A 15,386-nucleotide genomic window follows, 5' to 3' on the forward strand; every position below is an offset into this window, starting at 1 on the left:
CTATTTTCTCTTTTGTTGCTTGTGCTTTGGGTGTAAAGTCTAGGAAGTGGCCGCCTAATACAAAGTCTTGAAGATGTTTTCCTACATTATCTTCTAGGAGTTTTATGGTACTTTCTTTTATATTGAGATCTTTGGTCCATTTTGAGTTAATTTTTGTGTAGGGGGTGAGGTAGGGGTCCTCTTTCATTCTTTTGGATATGGATATCCAACTCTCCCAGCCCCATTTGTTGAAAAGACCATTATGGCTCAGTTCAGTGACTTTGGGGGCCTTATCAAAGATCAGTCGGCCATAGATCTGAGGGTCTATCTCTGAATTCTCAATTCGATTCCATTGATCTATATGTCTATCTTTGTGCCAGTACCATGCTGTTTTGGCAACTGTGGCTTTATAATAAGCTTCAAAGTCAGGGAGTGTAAGTCCTCCCACTTCGTTTTTCTTTTTTAGAGTGTCTTTAGCAATTCGAGGCATCTTCCCTTTCCAAATAAATTTGATAACTAGCTTTTCCAAGTCTGCAAAGTAGGTTGTTGGAATTTTGATTGGGATTGCATTGAATCTGTAGATGAGTTTGGGTAGAATTGACATCTTAATGACATTTAGCCTTCCTATCCATGAACATGGAATATTTTTCCATCTTTTAAGGTCCCCTTCTATTTCTTTTAGTAGAGTTATGTAGTTTTCTTTGTATAGGTCTTTTACATCTTTGGTTAAGTTTATTCCTAGGTACTTGATTTTTTTAGTTGCTATTGAAAATGGTATCTTTTTCTTGAGTGTCTCTTCAGTTTGTTCATTTCTAGCATATAGAAACATTACTGACTTATGTGCATTAATCTTGTATCCCGCTACTTTGCTAAATTTGTTTATTAGCTCTAGTAGCTGTATCGTCGATTTCTCAGGGATTTCTAGATATAAGATCATATCATCTGCAAACAATGACAGTTTTACTTCTTCTTTTCCAATTTGGATGCCTTTTATTTCTTTGTCTTGCCGGATTGCCCTGGCTAGCACTTCCAGCACAATGTTGAATAACAGTGGTGACAGCGGGCATCCTTGACTTGTTCCTGATCTTAGAGGGAAGGCTTTCAGTCTCTCACCATTGAGTACTATGCTGGCTGTGGGTTTTTCATATATGCTCTTTATCATGTTGAGGAAGTTTCCTTCAATTCCTACTTTTTGAAGTGTTTTTATCAAAAAGGGATGTTGGATTTTGTCAAATGCTTTTTCAGCATCTATTGAGATGATCAATTGATTTTTCCCTTTTGACTTGTTAATGTGTTGTAGTACATTGATTGTTTTTCTTATGTTGAACCATCCTTGCATGCCTGGAATGAACCCTACTTGGTCATGGTGTATGATTTTTTTAATGTGTCTTTGGATTCGATTTGCAAGTATTTTGTTGAGGATTTTTGCATCTATATTCATTAGGGAGATTGGCCGGTAGTTTTACTTTTTTGTAGCATCTTTGCCTGGTTTTGGTATTAGATTGATGTTAGCTTCATAAAATGAGTTGGGTAGTGTTCCCTTTTCTTCAATGTTTTGAAAGAGTTTGAGTAAGATTGGTGTCAGTTCTTTCTGGAAAGTTTGGTAGAATTCCCCTGTGAAGCCATCTGGCCCTGGGCATTTATTTGTGGGAAGATTTTTGATAACTGATTGGATCTCTTTGTTTGTGATGGGTTGGTTGAGGTCTTCTATTTCTTCTCTGGTCAGTCTAGGTTGTTCATATGTTTCCAGGAAATTGTCCATTTCTTCTACATTGTCCAGTTTGTTGCCATACAGTTGTTCATAATATCCTCTTATAATTTTTTTAATTTCTTCAGGATCTGCAGTTATGTCACCTTTTTCATTCATTATTTTGTTTATATGGGTCTTCTCTCTTTTTGATTTTGTCAGTCTAGCTAGGGGCTTGTCAATCTTGTTGATCTTCTCAAAGAACCAACTTTTGGTGATATTTATCCTCTCTATTGTTTTTTTGTTCTCTATGTCATTTATTTCTGCTTTAATCCTTGTTATTTCTTTTCTTCTACTTGGTTTAGGATTGGTTTGCTGTTCATTTTCTAGCTTCTTCAGTTGATCCATTAGTTCTTTGATTTTGGCTCTTTCTTCCTTTTTAATATATGCGTTTAGTGCTATAAATTTCCCCCTTAGCACTGCTTTTGCTGCATCCCATAGGTTTTGGTATGTTGTGTTCTCATTTTCATTCGTCTCTATATATTTAGCAATTTCTCTTGCTATTTCTTCTTTAACCCACTGATTGTTTAGGAGTGTGTTGTTTAACCTCCAGGTATTTGTGAATTTTCTAAGTCTCTGATGGTTATTGACTTCTAATTGTATTCCATTGTGGTCAGAGAATGTGCTTTGAATAATTTCAATCTTTTTAAATTTATTGAGGCTTGTTTTATGTCCCAGCATATGATCTATTCTGGAGAAAGTTCCGTGAGCACTAGAAAAATATGTGTATCCTGGTGATTTGGGATGTAATGTCCTGTATATGTCTGTTAAATCTAATTCATTTATCAGATTGTTTAGGTTTTCAATTTCCTTATTGGTCTTCTGTCTGGTTGATCTATCTATAGGAGAGAGTGATGTGTTGAAGTCTCCCACAATTATTGTGGAAACATCAATTGCTTCCTTTAGTTTTGCCAGTGTTTCTCTCATGTATTTTGTGGCACCTTGATTGGGTGCATAGACATTTACGATTGTTATTTCTTCTTGCTGAATTGCCCCTTTTATTAGTATGTAGTGGCCTTCTTTGTCTCTCAAAACATCCCTGCATTTGAAGTCTATTTTATCTGAGATTAATATTGCTACACCTGCTTTCTTTTGGCTGTAGCTTGCATGAAATATTTTTTTCCATCCTTTCACTTTCAGTTTCTTTGTGTCCCTGTGTCTAAGATGAGTCTCTTGTATGCAACATATTGATGGTTCATTTTTTTTGATCCATTCTGCGAATCTATATCTTTTAATTGGGGAGTTTAATCCATTTACATTCAACGTTATAACCATGAAGGCATTTCTTGAATCGGCCATCTTATCCTTTGGTTTATGTTTGCCATATTTTTCCCTCTCTCTATTAATATCCTTTATTGTACCCATACCGAATCGCTTTAGTACTGAACCTTTCTCCAAGTCTCTCTGTCCTGTCTTTGTTTCTCTGTCTGTAGGGCTCCCTTTAGTATCTCCAGTAGGGCAGGTCTCGTGTTAGCAAATTCTCTCAGCATTTGTTTGTCTGTGAAAAATTTAACCTCTCCCTCAAATTTGAAGGAGAGCTTTGCTGGATAAAGTATTCTTGGCTGGAAATTTTTCTCTCTCAGAATTTTAAATATATCGTGCCACTGCCTTCTTGCCTCCATGGTGGCTGCTGAGTAGTCACTACTTAGTCTTATGCTGTTTCCTTTGTACGTGGTGAATTGCTTTTCTCTTGCTGCTTTCAGAACTTGCTCCTTCTCTTCTGTGTTTGACAGTGTGATCAGTATATGTCTCGGTGTGGGTTTATTTGGATTTATTCTATTTGGAGTTCGCTGAGCATTTATGATTTGTGTATTTATGTTGTTCTGAAGATTTGGGAAGTTTTCCCCAACAATTTCTTTGAATACTCTTCCTAGACCTTTACCCTTTTCTTCCCCTTCTGGGACACCAATGAGTCTTATATTTGGACGTTTCATATTATCTATCATATCCCTGAGGTCCATTTCGATTTTTTCAATTTTTTTCCCCATTCTTTCTTTTATGCTTTCATTTTCCATTCTGTCATCTTCCAGGTCACTGATTCGTTGTTCAACTTCCTCTAGTCTTGTACTATGAGTGTCCAGAGTCTTTTTAATTTGGGCAACAGTTTAATTTCCATAAGATCATCCATTTTTTTATTTAGTCTTGCAATGTCTTCTTTATGCTCTTCTAGAGTCTTCTTGATTTCCTTTATATCCCGTACTATGGTCTCATTGTTCATCTTTAGTTCTTTGAGTAGCTGCTCTAGGTGCTGTGTCTCTTCTGTTATTTTGATTTGGGTGCTTGGGCTTGGGTTATCCATATCGTCTGGTTTTTTCATATGCTTTATAATTTTCTGTTGTTTTTGGCCTCGTGGCATTTGCTGAACTTGATAGGGTTCTTTTAGGGTTTGTAGACCTATTGAAGACCTTATCTCTAATTTATCAGATCTACAGCTTCGTGGAGTACACTTTCTCTAACTAACCAGCAGGTGGCGTCCACGAGCCACCTGTTCTCCACAAGCCAGTTCTCCCCTGCTTAGCCTTTTTGGTGAGTGGGGGAGTGAGTCTTGTGGGGCCCAATTGGTGTACCAAGCTTGCGTGTGTAGTTGGTGTTGCCTGCCCTGTATGTGGGGCGTGTTTCTGGGCAGTCGGGGAGGGTGGGTGGCCCTAACAATCAAATCTCCCTGGTGATACTAGAGTTTTAAAGCTGCTGCAATAGTCTAATCCTTCAGTTCAGTCCTGCCACAGTTTGTCTCTGCCACTGACCCACAAGTCCTTGGTATTGGCGTATGGCTCCTGAGACTTGCAAGTGGGCCCCTCTTCCAGGCTGTGCACCCCGGGTCCTCTGTTGAGGGATGACTGTGCTATGTCATAGGTGAGTGCCGTCCCCCCAGGGCAGTTCTGGGCTGCTGGGCTGTGTAGGGAGGCTCCCAGTCTGCTCAAATGATGGCTGACTGGGGCTTTGTTAATTCACACTGCTCCACCTTCCCAATTCTGGGACAATCAGCTGAGGTTGCAGGGAAGGCTAATGTCCACGCCCAGTTTTGTGGTGTGTGCCTGTTATTTGAAGCACTTCCGTCACACTGGGTTGTCTGGGGCAGCTCTGGGCTATGGGGCTGGCGATGGGCAGGAGTGTTTCCTGTCCACCAGGATGGTGGCTGTGAGCGGACACCCCCCTTTTCTTGGGAAGTTGTGGTGTTTAGTGAATTTTCTCAGCCACTGGATTATTGCCTTTTGTCTCAGAACTCTCTTAGTTCTGCTCTTGACTTGACGTACCCAAATTGAAAGCCTTTGAAGCTTTCTGTATTGGGCTTCTTAGAGTAATTGTTTTAGAAAAAGAAAAAAGGATTAAAAAAAAAAAAAAAAAAAGGGCCCTCCTCAGAGATCTAATGGGTTATTGAAATGCTAATAGACAAAGCAACCAGGGCCATTAAGGAAAGGTCCACAGGGCAGAGAGATCAGCTTTTCTTCGGGATTTGCATATGCACCTCAAGGCCTGAGCTCCGCCCTTCCCCTTTCTGTGTTCACCAGAACTCCAAAAATCCTCTGCTTTTATTTTGGAGTTTTTTGTGTTGTTTTTTTTTTTCTATGCCTGTCTCCTCTCTGCTGGGCTGGCTGCTCTCAGATTCTCTGGTGTCTGGTCTCAGTCTATCTATGGTTGGAGTTTGGATCAGTAGAATGAGTTTCTGATAAGGGCTGCCACTGCACTTCTCCCTTCTCCTTCCCGGAGCTGACAGCCCCTCCTCCCACAGGACTGAGCCTGGCAGGGAGGGGCGCGGGTCCCCTGGCCGCAAAAACTTACAGATTTCGCTGATCTCAGCAGTTTGACATTTTCATGAGTGTTGTATGAAGTATGCCCAAAGACAGATTGCTCTGTGGTGTCCAGTCCACGCAGTTCCTGGCTTTCTACCTACTTTCCTGGAGGAGTAACTAAAACATACAGCTCACCAGTCTGCCATCTTGCCCCGCCTCCAGAAAGCCATTCTTGATCTGGTCATTGCTTAGCCATTCAGCCCCAGAAGCAAGGGTAAAAGACAAAAGCACACACGTGGTTGAAAAATCATCGCTAGATGTAGGCCCTCTCTGCTGTCTGACCTCAGGGAAAGTGAAGGTCTACTTGTCTTCTTGGTGTCTTTTCCACCCTAAACCCTCCCATCTTTGTCTTTCTGGTTCCTATCCCTGAACCCTTTTTCCCGCATCTGCACTGGCCTTCAGCTTTCAAATCAACTTGCATTTTGGCCTCTCTTTTCTACTTCCATCCCTGCCTCTTCAATAACTTATTAGTGTCAAATCCATCCATTTATTCAAACCTGAATTCTTTTATTCTTAATGATTTCATGCCCCTTTCTGACTAGCTCACTTCTACATAGCTACAAATCTTCTCTTGGACTCCTATCTCCACCGCAAGTATTCCCATCCTTTTAGTTGGGGCTTTTCAGGCCTCTGGCCCGTCTCTTGGCTGAAATGTGAAAAATGACATTTATAAAATGATGTGATGGCATTAATGGAATTGGGCAGAGTAACTTAGAAATCCAAGAAATATTTATAAGATTGCTTCTAGGGAATTAGTCCTTCTGTTTCCAGATAGCCAATTGTGTCTAGGGAAATAGGCTTTGTTTCCAGAGAACCAATTAAAAAACTGCAAACCCTTTAGAATATAAAAATAAAAATTCACGAATTGGGGAATGTTGATTCTTGTCATATGTCAGGCACTGTGCTACGCATTTTACATTCATTATCACATCTAGTACCCGCAACAACCCTATAAGATAGACACTATTATTATTTCCATGTTGATGTTATTTGACTTTTATCAGGGCACACAAATGGGAAGTTTTCAGGCTGCAATTTGAACTCAGATATATCTTGTTCCAAAGTCATGCATTAATGGTCAACTTTGAGTAATGCAGACTTATCAGGGCAAAGGCTGATATGATTTACAGATATTTATTGAATTAATGGATTAATAAATTTATGGGTGGACTAACCAAGAAAAGATGGATAAAATAATTTGAATATTCTATAACATCTTTTAGGAATACCAAGTTTTACTGCTTTTAAGAGTTTATATTAACTCCCTTCCATTCCCGAAGATACAGCAAGTCCTGCCTAAAATGGAGGAGCCATTACAATAGGAATGACTAATCTTAAACATATCATTCCACCTGCTAAAGTAACTGGCTGTCTGCTTACAATAGAGCTATTTTGTTCACACATGCAACGACTGCTTCTAAAGACTTGAAGCAGTATATTTTTAACAATATTTTACAGTAGAAAATGCACAGTAATTCCTGGATGTGACCTTGGGCATGCTACTTAACTCTTCTGTGACTCAGTTTTCTCATCTATAGAATACAGTTATCCCTTCCACATTGCAGGGGGTTAAGGGGCTGTGCCCTCTGCAATCTGAAAAACCCATATAAAAATTTTTTGGCCCTCCCAGTGTTTGCCTTGAGGGAAGAGAAGCCATTTGCAGACAACTGGGACAGTGTGATAAACAATTAAGTTGAAACACTTAATCTTCTTGGAATGATTGGTAGAATTCACCTGTGAAGACTTCTGGTCTTGGGCTTTTCTTTTTTGGAAGGTATTTGATGACTGATTTAATCTCTTGCAATTGGTTTGTTGAGGACTTCTATTTCTTCTAGAGTCAATGTAGTTGTTCATGTATTTCTAGGCATTTGTCCATTTTTGTCCAGAAAGTGCTTTGCATAATTTCAATCTTTTTAAATTTATTGAGACTGGTTTTGTGACCCAACATGTGGTCTATCCTGAAGAATGAACCACAAACATATAAAGAGAATGTACGTCCTAATGTTTTGGGTTTTGATGCTCTGTATATGTCTGCTAAGTCTAGTTCATTTATAATGTTATTCAAATTCTGTGTCTTTATTGACCCTTTGTCTAGATGTTCTATCTATTGATCAGTGTGGTGTGTTGAAGTCTCCAACTATTATTGTAGATACATGTATTTCTCCCTTCAGTTTTTCCAGTGTTTACCTCTTGTGTTTTCGGCAACCTTGTTAGGTGCGTAAATATTTATGATTGCTATTTCTCCTTGGTGGATTGCCCCTTTTATTTCTATGTAGTGCCCTTCTTTGTCTCTTATAACAGTTTTGCATTTAAAGTCTATTTTGCCTGATATTAATATAGCTACTCAGCTTTTTTTGGGAGGGGTATTGTTTGTGTGAAATATATTTTTCCAACCTTTCATTTTCAACTTATTTTTGTCTTTGGTTCTAAGGTGAGTCTCTTGTAGACAGCCTATACTTGGATCATACTTTTTATTCATTCTGCCCATCTGTGTCTTTTGATTGGGAGTTTAATCCATTAATATTCAATTTTATTACTGTAAAGGCAGTACTTACTTCAACCATTTTATCCTTTGGATTTCACCTATCATACCATATTTTTGCCTCTCTTTTTACCCTTTTAGTTATCCTTATTGATAATCTTCATTTCTACACTCTCCTCAAAACTCTTCTCTCCTGTCTTTTCCTTTCAGCCTTCAGAACCCCCTTTAGTATTTCTTATAGGGCAGGTCTTTTTAGACAAACTCAGTTTCTGTTTATCTGCGCATATTTTAAATTCTTCCTCATTTTTGAAGGATTTTTTTGGCCAGATAAAGTATGGTAGTTTTTCTCTTTCAGTACCTTAAATATATCATGCCACTGCTTTCTCATCTCCATGATTTCTGACGAGAAATCAGCACTCAGTTTTATTGAGGGTCCCTTGTATGTGATGAATTGCTTTTCTCTTACTGCTTTCAGAATTCTCTATCTGTCATTTGACATTCTGATTAATATGTGTCCCAGATTAGGTCTACTAGGATTTATTCTGAATGGAGTACGTTGTGCTTCTTGTGCATGTATATTTATGTCTTTTATAAAAATTGGGAAATTCTTGGTCATTATATCCTCAAACATTCCTTCTGCCCCTTTTCCCTTCTCTTTCCCTTCTGGGACACCCATGACATGTATGATTTATGTTTGTGTGCTTTGTGCTGTCATTCAAATTTCTGAGATCCTGCTTGGTTTTTCCCATTCTTTTCTCTCTGTGTTCTGTTTCTAAGATTTCAACTGCCCTGTCTTCTAGTTCATGGCTTCTTTCTTCGGCCTGTTCAAATCTGCTGTTGTATGCCTTTAGTGTTATTTTAATCTCTTCTTTTGTGCCTTTCATTCCCATAATTTATGTTTCTTTTATACTTTAAAATTCTTCTTTATGCTTAGTGTATTCTTAATATCCTTTGTCTCTTTAGTCATATTTTCCTTCAACTCCTTGAAGTGATTTAGATTTGGTTGAACATCTTTGGTTAGTTGTTCCAAATTGTGTGTCTCCTCAGAAGTTATAAATCTTTCCTTTGACATGGCCTTATTTTCCTGTTTCTTAGTATGGCTTATAATTTTCTGCTGATGTCTAGGCATCTGATTATCTTAATGAGTTTACTCTGAATGTCTGTTTCTCTCTCTTGTCTAGGATTTTATTGTTGATTGGCTTTCTGTTATGGCTTTTTTGACATTTGATTCAATGTATTCGAGACGTTTAGAGTAGCCATGTTTAACTGATCAGATTTTTTCATCTCTTCATCTGATTCTTGTCCTGGATATGTAGTACAATTTTTAGGATTGCACTAATTATGAAATTGCCCCCACCCCCCTGGGAGAAAGCTTCTTTACCTCTGTTTTTTCTCCAAGAATCTTGAACTTCCCTGTTTTTGTTTTGCCTCTAGAGATTTTGTTTGTTTGTTTTGTTTTTTTATTTTACCCTCCTTTCCCTCCTTTAGCTGCTTTTTCCTGGAAGGCAAATTCTGGGAAAAGTACTACCCCAGAAAGGATTTTTCCAGGTCAGTATTTACCTGCTAAAACAGGGCCAGGGACTCACAAAAGGGGTGTAGACCGGCACCAGAGAGCCCTGAAGGGAGGGTAAGGAAAGATGCCAGGAAGTCTCAGGAGGCAGTGTGTCTTTAAAACCTTCTCTGCCTCTGCCCCTGTCAGGGGTATGGTTGAAACAATGGCTGTGGCCAGTCTGGGGCAGGTTGAAACAGTAGCTTAGAGCTGGGACCTAGTGATCCAAATTCACTAATCAAAAGCTGTGATCAGTGCTCAGCTGTGTCCACCCTGGTCTTGGGGAAGAATATTTTTTATCCTTTTCTGTCCATAGCAGCGAGCCAGGTGCTGGACCCCAAGACAGCTGGCTGTGAGAGTGGGGGATAAGCACTTTCAATTGCCACTGAGCGAACTACTCACAGTTCTTTACTGTAATTTATCAGCCTCTTCTTTCTGCTCATCCCTGGATGCTGTACAGTGTTCTTCTGGGCTCCAGAGTCCCAGAACAGCTGTTTCAGGCATTTCCTGCTTGTTTAGTGGTTTTTGTGGAGGTAGGAGTGAGTCCTGGAGCTCCCTATTCTTCTATCTTCCCTGGAAGTCCTCCAGATTTTCATCACATTTTAATTCTCAAGTATAATGAGTATTCATGATGCACCTCACTTCTCTGAGCCTACAGGATTTGAAAGCAAGGCAAAGAAAATATGTTCTGCTTTCTCCACATTGTTATGTTGAACCTATGATCATCTTGGGAATGCAACAAAAATTAATGTGCTCTGTAAATCAATATCTATTCATAATTTTTTTTGTCTTAAACAATTAGATTGTTTGTGTTCCTTATCTGTTGCATCATGGGGAGAATTTACTCAGATGTATCTTTCTGATAGCTTTAAGGGTCTACACAGCTCTAGGATATTTAACTAAAGAAATGTCCTTCTTTAAATAGAAGAAGGGAGGGAGGATGGGCACAGTTTTGATACTTCTGAGTTTTCTATCAAAGGAGGCACTCAAAGGTATTCAAAACATTTACTGATTACATTTATTTAACAAACATACATTGGATTTTTTTAATTACTTTTTAAAAAATGTAATTTTATTGATATGGTCACACATCATATAATCCATTGAAAGTATACAATCAGTGGCTCACAGTGTCATCATATAGTTGTGCATTCATCACGATAATACTGGATTTTCTTGGTACCAGTCTGTGCTAAAAGTTTTGCAAATATTAACTCATTTAATCTTTATGACAACCCAATAAAGTAGGTATTTTAAAAATATTAATTGTATAGTTGAGGAAAACAAAGCACAGAGGCTACAAAAATTACCTAAGACTGGACAGCTACTAAGAAGCAGAGCCAAGACTCAAAACTAGGCCTTCTGGCTGGAGAGTCTATGTCCTCACCCACTACACTGTGCCATGTAGATAAAAGGAATCCTATTAAAGATATTTGAGAAATTGTATTAGTTTATTTAAGAGTAAATTGATAAAAATGCATATATACTTGATATCAGTACACTATGCATGTACCAAGCACAGTGGCTATGCTACTGAATAGTCCCATTTATGAATTCTCTTAGGTAAGAAAGCATAGATATATTGTATCCATATATAGACTTAATAGAATGGACAAAAACATTGCCTCATTAACAGAAGACATGATCTTGAGTCTTGACTCTGACTGTAATTAATCAATTATGATTTCAGGAAAGTGGCCCTGATACCACATCTGCTTAGTTTATGTCTTGCTCACTGTTGTATCCTTTACTCCTTGAACACTGTGCTTGGCAAACAGTAAGAACACAACAAATATTTTTTGTTGAATTGAATTGATACTGGGTGTTGCTTGATTAAGAGGGAATTATTTGCCATTCTACCTGCTGAGTTATGTAACTAATGGTGGATAATCTCCCATATTTAACCCAGAGCTATAGTACTTATTTAGTGTGCAGTATCAAAAAAGGTATACTGTATAGAGGAAACTAGAAAGAAACAAGATTTGCAGAGAAGTCAAATGCATGCAAAGTCATAGATTAGACTCTACATTCCTTATTCTTAGGTTTAGGAATATTAGCCCAACCCACTCTGTGCTGGTGACACAGTATTTTATGACTACTCAGGAAACTGAAATAGAAAAAGGCACAACCGACTGGGTCAAATTATTACCTTGAAAAGGTTGAAGATTGGAACTACAGTTCCAAAATATTATTTTCTGAACAAATTACAATACCTTCTTTTGCATTAAAGAATCAGAAGAAAAAATATGCTCTTTTTATTTCCCTGTTGAAGATGTTTGTATTTTACTTCTGCTATCTGACCTTAGCTTCATTCCCAGACATTTTTTTTGTTAAAATTGTAGATATTTCTCTAGTCATTAAGTTGTTTTAAAAGTAGTTATACAATTAATGAATTTTCTATTCAAACTCAAACACAAATTAGCAAAGGGATGCAATGTTGGCAGTAGAGGTGGATGTTTTTTCCTTTTATTTTCTTTCTCTTTTTTTCAGAAAGGAGGACATAAAATGACCAAGTCAATACAGCTAGCCTTGTAAAAATCCATTCAGGGCCTCCTAAAACAATGTCTACAGAAAGACATGGAAATATTTGGAAAATATTGCCTCCAAACCACAAAAATTGCCTTGAAATCTTTAATATGGATGAACGCTATATTTTATGAAATTTTATTAAGATATATTAAAATACCAGAGTGTACAATCAATTGTTCACAGTATCATTACATAGTTGTGCATTCATAACTACAATTTTTTGAACTTTTTCATTACTATAAAAAATAAGAATAAAAATAAAAATAAAAGAGAACACCCAAAACATCTCATACTCCTTCCCCCCCCATTATTTGTTTTCATTTTGTCCCCCTTTTTTTCTACTCATCTGTCCATACAGTGGATAAAGGGAGTGTGAGCCACAAGGTTTTCACAATCACATGGTCACACCATATAAGCTATGTAGTTATACAATCGTCTTCAAGAATCAAGGCTACTGGTTTGCAGTTCAACAGTTTCAGGTATTTCCTTCTAGCTATTCTAGTACACTAAAAACTAAAAAGGGATATCTATATAATGCATAAGAATAACCTCCAGAATGACCTCTAGACTCCATTTGAGATCTCTCAGTCACTGAAACTTTATTTTAATTTCTCTTCCCCCTTTTAGTCAGGAAGGGTCTCTCAATTGCACGATGCAGGATCCAGGCTCATCCCCAGGAGTCATGTCCCACATTGCCAGGGAGATTTACACCCCTGGGAGTCATGTCCCATGCATGGGGGTAGGGCAGTGAGTTTACCAGCAGAGTGGACTTAAGACAGGCCATATCTGAGCACAAAAGAGGTTGTCTGGGGGGGTGACTCTTAGGCATCATTATATGTAGGCTTAGGCTCTCCTTTGCAGTAACAAGCTTCATAAGAGTAAGCCCAAGATCAAGGATTTGGTCTACTACAATTGTAGTCCCCAATGCTTGCAAGAATATCAGGAATTCCCCAGGTGGGGAAGTTTAATGTCTCCACATTTTCCCCCAGGCCCTCAAGGGGGCTTTGTAAATACTTTATTCTCTGCCCAAATCATTCTGGGATGTATTGGGGCTTCAGGCTAACCTGTACAAACCAACAAGATCTCACCCCCTATTCAAGGTTCCACGTCATTATGGTGTTTGAATAAACTGAGCATAGAAGTTAAATTATATAGTGTACTACAGAAAGTATAGATTTTGCACCAGATAAACATCACTTCCTCTGGTCTCACACAGAATTTGAGGTTTTAAAACAAAGTCAATATCATCATTTTCCCTTTAGTCCTGTTTACCTTACTTCTAATCAAGTCCATTTCATTCATATCTCTAATTGAAGTCTGATCTCTTTTTCAGCTTTTTTAACATTTGCTGTATGGGGTGATGCTGACATTCATAGCTGCTGAATTCTGGCTCTGAGTCTCAGGTGTCACACAGATACCCAAAGTCACAGGGACTGACCAGCTCTGCATCTCAGAATTTAGAGATAACCATTAAAACTCATGAATAGATGTGACTGTTGTAAGAGCTTACAATCTAGGAACCATTACCATAAGCCTTCCCCTGATAACCTGTGCTCTCAGATTCAATTCTCAGAGTTTGCACATTACATTTAGTCCATATTAGTGAGACATTATAATGTTTGTCTTTTCGATTCTGGCTTATTTCACTTGACATAGTGTCCTCAAGGTCCATTCACCTAGGTGCATACCTCACAAGTTCATTTCTTCTTGCCACTGATTGGTATTCCATTGTATGTACACACCACAGTTCCCATTCTGTTATCAGTCGATGTACCCTTAGGTCACCTCCATCCATTGGGAATCATGAATATGACCGCCATAGACAACGGTGTGCAATGTCCACTCATGTACCTGCTCTCAGTTTTTCTAAGTATATACCAGATAACGGAGTTGCAGGACCATATGGCAATCCCATAGTTAGCTTCCTGTGGAACCACCACACTGCCCTCTAGCTGGGCTGCACCATTCCACTTCCCTACCAACAGGAAATAGGTACATCCCTCTCTCCACATTTTCTCCAGCACTTGCAGCCCTCTTTTTATTTTTAACAGTTTTATTCACACACCATACACTCCATCCAACATAAAAAATCAATGATTCCCAGTATAATCACATAATTATGTATTCATCACCACAATTTATATGAGGACATTTCCATCTCTTCTCCAAAAACAGAGGAAAAGGAGAAAAGAAAAATGAAGAAAAGAAATACAAAAGATAGAAGGAAAATAAAAATAAAATACAATGAAAAGGTCAGACATCACCACCACCAAGAATCCCGTATCACTCCCTTATACCCCCCTCTTACAGACATTTAACTTTGGTATATTGCCTTTGTAACAATTAATGGAAGCATCTTACAATGTTACTATTAACTATAGACTCTAGTTTGCATTGATTGCATTTTTCCCCTATACCATCCAGTTTTTAACACCTTGCAATGTTGACATTCATTTGTTCTCCCTCATTTAAAAACATACTTATATTTGTAGATTTAATCACCACCATTGACCACTCTAGGTTTTGCTAAGTTATACAATCCCAGTCTTTATCTTCTGTCTTTCCTTCTGGTGTCATACATGAGCCTAGCCTTCCTCTTTCAACCATACTCACACTCGTCTTTGTTCAGAGTACTTACAATATTGTGTTACTATCACACCTATTATGCTATCCTTTCCATTTCTGGATCTATTCAGTCAATCCTGTTGAACATTCTGTATTCCTTCAGCATCAAATGCCTGATCTCTAACCAATTTCTATCTCCTGATAACCTATGTTCTCAACTCTCAAATTTTGCTTATCAATGTTAGTCCATATTATGGAGATCATACAGTATCCCTCCTTTTGCTTTTGGCTAATTTCACTCAACATAAAGTCTATTCTCTACCATTTTCTCTTTTGGATTTTATATGTCATACCTTATTTCATTTTTATGTTTTCCTCTCTCTCTTTTTACCTTTTCTGATAGTCTTCATTTCTACCCTCTTCTCCAAACCTGTCTCTCCTGTCTTTTCCATCTGCCTGCAGTGCTTCCTTTAGTACTTCTTATAGAGCAGGTATCTTGTTCACAAACTCTCTCAGTCTCTGTTTATCTGAAAATATTTCAACTCTCCTTCATTTTTGAAGGACCAAGTTTTGCCAGATACAGAATTCTTGGTTGGCAGCTTTTCTGTTTCAGTACCTTAAATATATCATACCACTGCCTTCCCACCTCCATGGTTTCTACTGAGAAATCTGAACATAGTCTTATCAAGCTTCCTTTGTATATGATGGATCAGTTTTCTCTTGGTGTTTTCAGAATTCTCTTTT

This window comes from Choloepus didactylus, chromosome X (assembly GCF_015220235.1).
Source record: "Choloepus didactylus isolate mChoDid1 chromosome X, mChoDid1.pri, whole genome shotgun sequence".
Taxonomy (NCBI): Eukaryota; Metazoa; Chordata; class Mammalia; order Pilosa; family Megalonychidae; genus Choloepus; species Choloepus didactylus.